The following is a 10,015-nucleotide window of genomic DNA, read 5'->3' on the forward strand; positions in this document are numbered from 1 at the left end:
GCATCCTATCAATGGAACTGAAAGTTTGATCAGAAAACACGAATTTTCGTTTAAAGAATGCATATAATCAAATATTTGTGGTCTCATTGAATATAAATGCATGTATATGATAATTCAAATGATCTTTTTGTTAGAGTAGGTATCAACAAGCTAAATTGTGGCTTGTTTTTTATCAACTTTAATGTAAATTAATTTTTTTAAAATAATATTTTACGATTTTATCCAATTATTATATTTATTTTATCTTTATACTTATGCAAGCTGCATTGATAAAGATCTTGAATATATTTTAGTACCATGAGGTCGATTTTGCAGTGTTGATCATGAGATTAATCACGTGTATTTTATACTCTAAATATGTTCTTAGTCAATTCAACTGTCTAAAATAAGGATAAAGATTGTTCGAGATCGAGACTAGCATATGTGATTACGCCACGTTTCATTCGGAAATGTATGAAGATATCCATCTATTCATACAGAGGGGTTATCATGGGATGGATCATTGAACAACTCTCCCTCGAACTTTCCAAATAGTTAGTAACTTATCAAATAAAATAGTATGTGGTTATAGTTGTACACCATTAGTCTTTTGATCCGGGACAACATGAAGACTCTATATACTAGCACTGCACTTTGACTCATTTTCCGTTCGCAAGCGCATGATTGTCAAGTTTTATTATATGTACGTAAAGTATCGTTGCCACGAGGAGTGTGTATGTGAAAATATATCAGTGCTTGTGATTAAAATAATCACGACTTTATTTAGAAAAATCAATAGAGGTTTGGTTTATTTAAAACAACTTAATTGCAAATAAATAATTAATCAAATCACCAAATGGAGAAATATCAACGAGAGAAAATATCTAGATGAGTGATTTCAAGAAGTTTCCACGATAATTATTCTCGATTGAATTTATACTCATAAATTCATATTATTTAATGGCCAAGAATTCTTAATTGTTTTATTCCCCATTTCCCAAGTGACGAATAAATTATACCATTCAAACTTCGATCCAAACATTACTGATAAGAATCTAAGTTCAATTGATATATGCAAACAATGTTCTTACCTAGGTCTCGCTAAAGTTATATGCCTTCCGAACAATATAAAAATTGAACGATACGTCTCTAATGATATATAACTCTAGTTTCTCTCCCGAGTTGTAGAATTAATCAGACAACACCAATTTATGGCCATTAAATTGCAGTCGAATAAAAACAAAGAGACACAATTAAACCAAACGAAATTCAATCATAAAAACCACCACGTCAAATCATCGTATCGACAAAGCTACGTCATCCTCTAGAATAGAAAATTAGTTCTTAACAAAATTCAAGCAAAAACAAGATATGTTCGAAGTTTTAGACATCGCAACACAAGAAAATATAGAAATGAAAGAATATATGAAAAATCCGAAGAGTCGTCTCTGTCCCTAGATTCGTCGTTCTTCGTATTTGTGATCGATCTTCGCACTCCGGATCTTCCTCTGGTGTTCTTCTTCCTCTCTCGTCTCTTTTTATCTCTAGAACGGCTGTTCTCCTTCTGAACCCTCGTTTCTTCTTTTATTTCCGCATCCGGGCCGTAAGTTGAAAGCCGAATTGCTTGTTTCGCCGCAATTAGCGCCGCGGCGCTGGGTGTGCAGCGCCTAGGCGCCCGTTCTTCGTGGGTGTATGTGCCGCGACGCTTGTTCCTTAGCTCCTAGGAGCTTGTTCTTCAGCAGTGAGGCGTCGCAGCGCTACTTGGGCATCGCCTAGGTGCTTGTCTTTCGAACAAATGAGCTCCGCGACGCTACCTTGTGGCGCTGCGGCTCTCGTCTATCGCAGTTCACAATTAAAACATGCTCCTAATCGCCATCATTCGTCCAAAAAATGATTTATTTCCTGCACGACACAAAAACAACAAAAAACCAAGCGTAATTATGTTCGAAACTAATATAATTCACATTGATTAACATATAAATTAAGTGCAATTATTGCACTTATCAAACCCATCAAACTTGAAATTTTGTCCAGTCTCGAGTAAAATACAAGTAAAAATAAGAACTTAATCAAAACTAAAATACTAAGAACTATAAGTCATGGATATGCAATCAGTGTTATTGGCCTCCGACTTATCCATTTTCATGTACTTCACAATTTCTCAAGAGTCACGTATGTGTGTGATATGTCAATGTTCATTTATCCAATCAAATTCTCAAATAAATTTACAACACTCGTTCGCCTTATAAACTTAAGAGATCGTCAGTTCAGTTCAACTCACACTTCATTTAGATTACAAATTCACTTACACAGATCTCATAGGACTTTATTGATGATTATTTGGCTCATAAGATTTTCAATACAAGTATACCAAAAAATGATGTCAAACAATGAGATGCTTACATGCAAATGATTAAAGTTTATACTTGCTAATCATGTTTCTCAGGTATTTCATAAGCTTGACTTGAACTAATTTTTCTCCACTAGTATATTGGATAAACACGACAAGGTTAATATGTCTTGTAGGCTTATAACGTTAGGCTATGGCTCATGGTTACAATAAAAGGTATGAAAATCAAAATTCGAGAGAAATATTTGAATTTTCATCATTTTCACTCTCCATTCATTCACCATCCCTTATTATTTTTTTCACACGCATATTCTCCATTTCCCATATTTTCTTTTTTCACCACTTTTTGATTCATTGCTTTTTATTGTTTTTTTTTCCTTCTTTTTTTTGTCAACTCCTTTATACACATTGAATTTTCTTTTTCTTTTTAGGGAGTATTTGAATCATTTTAATACCAATGAACTTATTTCTCTCAAAATTAGGTAGGACAATAGGTGTGTATGAGCTTCATTAGGTAGTTGTTGTGGGATGTAGAATAGATACAAGTGGGGGCTAGTTGTATGTCATTGGCACACACCACTTGATTTTTTTAGTATGTTCAAAATGGGAAACTAGGGATATTTTATGTTCATTTGGTAGGCTCGAATGCTCAAACGATTCCAAAGATCGCTTAAATCATTCTTATGTCACATATTATCCGTATTTTGCCTCGAAAAGTGTTCAGGCAAGTTCTAGATTTCCATCAATCCATTAGTCATCTCATGCAAACCAATCACATGCATTGTTCAAACAAAATTATATATGAGATAGGTGCAAAAAGAAAAGTCAAGCATCTCAATCAACCCGAGGCTCAATGGGCTAACAATTGACAATAAACAATGAAAACACACCCAACGATATTGAGGAAAATTGCCTATATCATCTCTGTGTTTGGAAAAGTTTCAGTTAATGTCATGTGAGAATTACTAAAAATCAGACTCCATTGTCTAATTAGCATCACATGTATGTAAATTGTATCTAAGCATCAATAGTATCAACAGAAATTTCAAAAGATATGTGACTCCCAAGTTAGCATGAATACATATATGCTATAGAACTAAGATTTCATTTTCATTATCGGCCACACCATGACATATCCATGACTCTTTCTAACGACTCTATAATTTTTTTATAACCAAACTACACTCAACCGTGCAAGGAATAACTAATCATGCAATTCATAAAAACGAATTAACCACTGAACTCAAAAGCAACTGAAACTCAAAAGTAAAGCAGAATTAACGACCCCCCAAAATTAAGTACGTGCATTGTGTCCAATGAACAGTAATAAACCAAGAAAAACAGGGGATTACGTACCTCATACATCGAGCATCAGGACTCGATGTCCCCGCCTTATAGCTCAACCTCCTCCTCATCATCATACTCAATGTCATCCTCAATAGGTTTGTGTGAAAATGCTGGCGGTGGTGGGAATGGCTCATCAGATGGACTGGTCGCAGGGAAACGTTGTGCAAGCACTCGATTAAAATCGTGCACGTACTCCATGTGCTCGCGTGTGATCCATCATAGTCTCCTCATCATGCGCTCTAATTCATCGAGATGGTGGCGGTCGGTCTGTCCACTGCCGGTCTCCGCCTGTCGTGTGTGTGATGGCTGTGGGGCGGGCTGTGAGTGTGCTCCTGTAATGCCCAAGAATTTAATCCTAGTAATCTATAATTATTGATTTATAATTTGATATAATTATGAGAGGATTAATCGGGACACGATTTGATTCAGCATGAAAAGATGTAAGTGCGAGGACAGTGCCTTTCGTGCACATGCGCGACATGAGATGCGCACATGCGCGAAACGGGCAGAGGGTCTCGCGCATATGCGCGGTGGGTGTGCGCGCATATGCACGCGCATATGCGCGAGCTGTGCGAGGATTTAAAGTCAACTCCAGAGAAGTGGGCGCACAAGCGCGATGGGGAGCGCGCACATGCGCGAGATGTCCATAGAACCTCGCGCACATGCGCGACATGTATCCGCGCACATGCGCGAGGGTACCCGAGAGTTGGACAAATGAACAAAGGCCTCGCGCATATGCGCCGAATAAGGGCGCGCATATGCACGAGGTGCTGTGCAGAGGACGCGCCGAGACATATGGTCTCGCGCATATGCGCCGAGTGATGTCGCGCATATGCGCGAGACATGTTTTAAAAGGGTGAGCCACCTAGCTTCACAACATGTAGGATATATATATAAACGTATCAAACTACATTTCTTCAGCAACAAAAAGGAGAAATCGAAGGAAACTTTGCAAAAATTATTCGTGGATCATAGGGTCACGATTGTGCAAAATCTAACCGTTTGATTTTCAATCCGACTTCAGTACTATGTTCCTATCAACGCAGGCTACAACTGGACGTAATTTTTATTACATTTTGATATGTCTTGGAATTATGATATTGTCAGAATCGGATGTGGTTCATATATGATGTTCTTGACATGTTAGACATCGTAGAACCGAAGACAGATTGAAAAACAGACTGATTATAGAATTGTTATGAATTTCAGAGTTGATTGGGTTGAGATATGATATCAGATGTGTATCGTTATTGACCATGAGTTGCAGGAATTGATATGTATCGATTTGTATGGCTGAGTATATTAAGATTGTGCAGTTATGCCTGTTGAAACAGAATTTGATTGAGTTCTGAGTATATCCAGTATTGATTGAGGAAGGTATTGATATTGTATTCCTTCGATATTGTCATTGCCAGATTGATATTGACAGGCTGTGAATCCGAGACTTCAACAAAGTCAGATAGACAGAAAGAAAGGTATAAATAAATGTTGATTCGGGATTGCACAACTCGAGTTAACTTTAACTTGAGTTTCCCAAAATCACATACTGAATGATTATTATTGCATTTGATATTGCAATGCTTGATATTGATATGCTTATTCTATTGATTATAGCAAAGTATGAGTCAGAGTTGGGCAGACCCGCCTAGTCTTTGGTAGAACCACCATGGCAGAACCGCCAAGTCACTGGACTTTTGGATATATATATCGATAGACTGAGGAGAAGACCGAATCCTATTGCAGATCTTCGATATAGACAGCCAAAGTCTAGGACTAAGAACGTACCACCATCTAGCTGGGGTAAAGTAGATGGGAGAACATTGCGTTCTTATTCAGATCGGGATCCCTAGATTAGATTGAGTCGAGTCAGAGTCTAGGAGTCACAGAGTTTGATTCAGAGTTGGTATTGATACATGTTGTTCAGATTTGATACATGTTATTGATATGTGTTTCATGCTTCTATATATGCTTTTATATGACTGCATGTTTACATTGTTTATACTGGGATATTTATCTCACCGGAGTTATCCGGCTGTTGTCGTGTTTGTATGTGTGCATGGCAACAGGTGGGACAGGTTCAGGGTCGAGGAGATGAAGGGAGATCGTGATTAGAGTGGAGACTACGGACTTGATTAAAGATAGGGTTTAGACACTTGAGATTTAGATGTTAAACCTTAGTTGAATGATTTTTTGTAGTACAAGACTTGTACCTTTATACTGATATGTATATTAGATTGAATTACATTACGTTCCGCATTTCATATTGCATTTTAAAAAAAAAATTAGACCCTGTTTATTATTAGTGATTAAATTGTCCCAAATGATGATTAAGATTATGATTAGCGTCCGGGTCCCCATAGCTCCACTCCCTGAAGCCTCTCCCGGACCACTAGTAATCTGTCTACTTCTCTTATGCCTCGAGAGAGGCTCAATTAATGAGATATCGCCTTTCGTACTGATGTGATGGCATCAACCGCGAGGCTACAAAGTGATACCAGTTGTATGCCTCCCTCTTCATAGACGTCGCAGGGAATGTGACTGGGGCTCGTTGTTTGTTGAGCTTCCAAACCGTGCCCGGCTCACAAAGTGTGGTTATGACTGTCTTGTAGGGATAAGCCTCTCACATGAACAACGTGTACTCATCAGGGTCGTAATCGGGCATCGAGTACTGAGAATTGAATGTTTTGTTATCGAAGGCAACCATCCCCCCCCTCCCCAAATCTTCACGTGATAACCTTCATTTTAACCTTTAGATTAGCATAAAATTCCCTCACAAGGGACATTACAGAATGAGCCGGGGGCTTCACAAATTCATACCAATTTAACGCTCGAGCACGAGCCAATGTAGGACAATCTAGGTGACTCTGATCCATGCCTCTTTCCCGCTGCATATTCTTTTCTAACAACTTAGCATAATTTTCAACGGCTATTGCATCCCAGAACCGTCGTCTATTAAAATTGGCATTAGACGACTCACCATCCCCAAATGCACCACGCTTAATTTTCTTTTTCGGAGGCATGATTCAATTCATCCAAACTTCGCTCAACAATTTTTATTTTTTTTCAACAACGCCTCACAACACGATATTCCAAAAATATAGCACCCACAATATCAATAAAATTAATCAATCTACGGTTCCTTTTTACTATGAAATATTCCAAATCCAACAATTCTCAACCACAAACTCATTCATGCAATTTATCGAACACCTTGTGTGCACCAGCTCTAGAACTCTATTTCTTCAAATTTTAACATGATATTGAAGATTCATAACACCAAGAACGATTACCTTGTGATAGTGTACCAAAAATATTCTTGAAATTCGTCCGGTGTCGGCTCATTGAAGAATTCTCGTCGAAAATCTTGATCTGAAGGAAACTAGGAGAGAGATATGAATGTGGATTCCGCTTGGGAGAGAATGGTGTTGTGTCTTGTGGTGTTTTGAAGGAGAAATTGTAGAGGGGAGGCATTTTCTCGGTGGTGGAGTAGGGGAGCCGCGGCGCTGGTTTCTTAGGTTTTCTGAAAATGTTCGGTCACTTATTTTTTATATAGAATGAACTAGCGCCGCTGTGTTGAGTAAGTAGCGCTGCGGTGCTAATGCTCGGCCTTGTCTGCGCCGCAGCGAATGACAACTAGAGCCTAGGTGCTTTGTTGTTCGAAATTCTGGCTCCTATGCGCTGGATTCTTAGCGCCTAGGCGATACATCTTCGCATGTTCTGAGCACTGCGGCGTTGTTTTTGTGGTCCTGCGGCGCTAACACTCCCGAGATTTTGTCTGCTAAGCTTCGTTCCACGCCCGGTTCAACTTTTACCTGCATAATAGAACACATATCAATGTTAATCATCACATGCCTAGTTCAATAACATAAAAACTGCAAAAAAAAAAAATACTATTGAAATAAAATAAAAATAGATAAAGAAAACGAAATCAATAAAAGATACTGGTTGGGTTGCCTCCCAACAAGCGTTTGGTTTAACGTCTTCAGCCCAACTATCACTAGTCTTCTCAGTTCGGTTCGCTCAAACTAACAATGTCGATATTCCTTACTTCAGTCCCATAGTAAGGCTTAACCCGCTGTCCGTTCACCTTGAAGGTTCTTCCATCACTGCACCTTAGCTCGATAGCCCATGAGGATACAGTGTCTCCACAGCAAATGCCCCTGACCAACGCGATTTCAGCTTACCAGGAAACAACTTCAGACGAGAACTGAATAGTAGTACTTGTTGTCCCGATTTGAGTTCCCTTCGTACAATGAGTCTGTCATGACACTTCTTGGTATGCTCTTTGTAGATTTTGGCATTCTCATATGCTTCATTTCGAAATTCCTCCATCTCATTTAACTGTAGTTTTCTGACGTCGCCAGAAGCCTTCAAGTTAAAATTCAGCTTCTTTATTGCCCAAAATGCTCTGTGCTCCAATTATAGCAGCAAGTGACATGCTTTCCCAAAGACTAGCCTATAGAAAGACATCCCAATAGGAGTTGTGAATGCAGTTCGGTATGCCCATATCGCATCATCCAACTTGAGTGCCCCGGTTAATGTTGACTGTCTTCTCCAATATTTGTTAAATTTTCCGGTTTGATATTTCATCTTGTCCATTCGATTTAGGATGATATGCTAGTGCCACTTTATGCATCACACTGTATTTAGCCAAAAGTGATTTGAAAATTTTATTGCAAAAATGCGTACCTTCGTCACTTATGATGGCCCTCGGCGTTCAAAATCTGGTGAAAATATTCTTATGCACAAATTTAACTACAACACGAGCATCATTAGTATTGGTGGCAATTGCTTCCACCCATTTTGAGACATAATCACGGCTAGCAAAATGTAAGAATTACCAAAAGAAGGGGGAAAGGGTCCCATGAAATCTATGCCCCAGACATCAAAAAGTTCCACTTCCAATATATTTGTCAGTGGTAATTCGTGACGCCTAGATAGTTTTCCTAACCTTTGACATTTATCACATGATTTCACTAGGGTATAACTATCTTTAAACAAATTAGGTCAATAAAAACCAGACTGCAATACCTTAGCGCTGTTCGTGATGCCCCAAAATGTCCACCATATGGTGAAGAATGACATTGCTCCAGAATTTCCTGTTCTTCAACACCGTTCACACATCTTCGAATAACTTGGTCAGCACATCTATTATACACGAAAGGATCATCCCAAAAGAAAAATTTTATATCATGGAAGAACTTTTTTTCTGATGATGGCTCAAATCTGGAAGGAGGGTACCACAAGACAAAAAATTTGCAAAATCTGCAAACCAAGGAAGTAAAGAGTTTACCTCGAAGAGTTGCTCATCCAGAAATGTTTCATGTATAGCTCCCTCTTCTTTCTTCTCCTCCAGCTCAAGTCTCGACAAGTGGTCTATCACTTGATTTCTTATCTTTGACCTCGAAGTCAAATTCTTGTAGTAGCGAAATCCACCTTATCAAGCGTGGTTTTGCATCCTTATTGGTGAATAGGATAGCGAATAGCTGCATGGTCAGTAAAAAACAACTACCTTTGTGCCGATCAATTAGGGCCTGAATTTGTTGAAAGCAAACACTACTGCAAGCATCTCCTTCTCAGTTGTAGTGTAATTTTGCTCTGCGGCATCCTTTGTGCGGCTTGCATAGTAGATCGCCCTAAACATCTTTTCCCTTTTTTGGCCCAAGACAGCGTGTGAGAACCCGAATTTCCAGCAATTCAGCAGCAGTTCAAAATTTCCAGCAGAAGCTAATATTTCAGAAGCTGGTATTTTTCCAACAGATTAGAATCCAGCAGCAGACAACAGGTAAAATCCAGCAGCAGAAGAGCGAGATTCCAGCAGACAGTTACTGTTTCAGCTTATGACTTGTAACTAAAGCATTTAACATGAAATAAAGGCTGTTAATGTCAGATTATGGCCATTAATTGGGAGGCTAACAGTCAGAATTTTGCCTATAAATAACACCCTCAAACCTTGAATTGGTGTTACACAAATCTGGAGATTATCACTTGAATTTTCGAGCTAAGAGATTGCTTATTTTCGAGCAGTAGAAACCAGTAGCAAGAACAAGCATATTCCAGACTCCAACCGAAACTTTATAGCAAATTACGGTAAGTAGACTTATGCATAAATATCTTGAAACCAGTTTGATGACTTTTGTTTTAAAGCAAAGTTTCTGTATGTTTGATTTCTGATATCTGATTTTTGAAGCACTGAAACATAGTGAACTAATGGTAGGAATATATATTCTAAACATTTCTGAATTTTGATTTCTGATTCTGGCCTCACCCCTTAGAGGAGAGAACATATAGGGGACTGATATCAGTTAGCCATGAAATTCACAAACATTCTTAGTGCTT

This window comes from Primulina tabacum, chromosome 15, assembly GCF_025594145.1.
Source record: "Primulina tabacum isolate GXHZ01 chromosome 15, ASM2559414v2, whole genome shotgun sequence".
Taxonomy (NCBI): Eukaryota; Viridiplantae; Streptophyta; class Magnoliopsida; order Lamiales; family Gesneriaceae; genus Primulina; species Primulina tabacum.